The sequence below is a fragment of the Diospyros lotus genome, chromosome 10 (genome assembly GCF_014633365.1).
Source record: "Diospyros lotus cultivar Yz01 chromosome 10, ASM1463336v1, whole genome shotgun sequence".
Classification (NCBI taxonomy): domain Eukaryota; kingdom Viridiplantae; phylum Streptophyta; class Magnoliopsida; order Ericales; family Ebenaceae; genus Diospyros; species Diospyros lotus.
Window position 1 is genome coordinate 3,965,088 of NC_068347.1, and position 2,273 is coordinate 3,967,360.

Consider the following 2,273-nt stretch of genomic DNA (forward strand, 5'->3'; position numbering starts at 1 on the left):
AAATAATATGAGTTCAAGAAAGTTAGTAATGAAGTTCATGGCTAATATTTTGTCATGGATTGTATCATTTTAGGAGCCGTGAAATGTTGGTAGATCAATACTGTAAACTTTAATAGATATGTGGCTTTTGAAGTTTATAGTTGGTGCTTTAAAGATGTCTTACGTACTTGGATTTGTGGACTAACCATCTTTGTTATGACAATGCTAAGTTTCTGATGGTGAAAATGGCTCTAGAAGTCTTCAATTATTTTCCACCACAAGATAGCACTGTTGAAGGACTGAGATTGGTATGCATACTTGGACCGAGGTTGGGAATGATTTCATGCTTTAATTTTTTTTGTGTTGGATTATGATGCGGAGTTCAAATAATATGACGGTTGAGATTTCCCCTGATTCTTTCACATGTTAATAAGGTGGACATACGTACCCATCTTACAAGGCCACGCAACGCATATATAGTTGGACTAGCATTGATTTCTATTGCCCCCAGTTGGAGACTATGATAGCGTGCGGTGACACTTTCAAAAGGACAATGACCCGTCACCTGTAGGGACTAAAAACCTTGTTTAGTTGTGGAAAATTATTTTAGTTTTTTATTTTAATTTTAAAAATTTTAAAAAATGTTTAAATGTTAAAAGTATAAAAATATAATTTTCAATATGAAATATTTGTTAAAAAAGTAGAGATGTTAAAAGTACACACGCGATTGAGTGATTGGGGTGTGTGAAGGTAACACCATCATTTTCTTCTTCCTCATCCTCAATATTGACAACCTCTTTTCTTTTTTGTCGCCAGCAATCTCTTGCCTTTCGAATGACCTCTCGCCTTTTTCGCCACCGACTGATCCTAGTCCCTCTTTCCTTATTGCCGACCAACCTTTGGTCTTGCTTTCTTCTGTCGGCAGTCGTTGCCTCTCTCTCATTATTGCTCTTGCTCTATGTTGTTGGTCTCTGGCGACATAGGAGGCAAGCAATTAGTTAGTTGGTCACCTTTTTCATGTTGGTGGCCAACAACAACGTTGATCGGGGTTGTGAGGGCCGGCGATAGCAACAATATGGGCGGCTAGATCTGGGTCGATGACATGGGAGGTGTGTGGTTAGTCAGTCTACTAGCATGGGAGGTGGGCGGGCAGCGACGGTCCGATAGCGTGGGCGATCGTATTTCTCGTTCGTTGCCGGCAGAGAGGTATATGACTTTGGATGTTGTTGCACCCTCCTCGGTTGGTTCAACAACATTAGAGATGGCAGGCACCGACAGTCCTACAACGTGGGCAGTGGTCGCCTTCCTTGTTTGTCGCCGACAGAGAGGTGTGTGCTGTTGGAGGCTACTGCACCCTCATCGATTGTCTTTCAGCGGCTGTTCGTCGCTAACCCGCCTCCTCTCTTGTAGTGTCAAGGCACATGGCGTTTTCTTATGGGCCTGGTCAATGTAGGGCCCACATCTATGTGTGTAACTCACGCATAGTATTTGCTAGACTCAGGTGTGTGATTATTACAGAATTGAAAGTTGAGGAGCACAGTAAGTTCAACTTTAAGTTGAGGGGGATCAAATGGCCTTTTACCTAAAGTTGAGGGACATTTTGTATCGAAAAAAATTCCTTCTCTAAACTTTTCGTGGATAAAAATATATTTTTAAATTAAAAATATGTTTTTGATATTTTTTTAATATTACAAAATAGACTTGAAAAATTTTTAAATTTCAAAAATAATCTGAAACTATTATTTAGAGTTTCAAAATTGAATGCGATTTCGAATCGTTAAAATGACGTCTCCTATAAATTTCCGTGGATCAGGGGTTACGTTACGGTTGGATTAGCTTTCCGTTGCCCCCAGTTGGGGGCTATGATGATTTAACAGTTAGCAATCCGATGATGATTTAACAGTAACTGGACTTCCAGTGGTGCGTGCTGGAGATCAATTGAGAAAGAGAAATTGAGAGGAATGGAGAGGTGAGACGAGAGACAAAGAAGTGATTTAAATATAAAGAAAAATTGATTAATTCTTGTTCTTTATTAATGGATTAATTTAAAGACAAAGAAGTGGCAACCATTTTATGTGCTTTTTGTTTTCGTGCGTTAACTAATTAAAAATTGACTGAATGTTGCCGCTCCCAAACAAAGAAAAGTTTGAAAAATGGCCTAATGGTAAATTCGCGAAGCCTAATGGACTTCTTATAAGATAGAACGACAGCAACTCCTTCCTTTCCATGACCCCAGTTGCATTTGAGTCCCAACTTATTCAAAATATATAGCCCGCTCACTCCCTCCCTCTCTC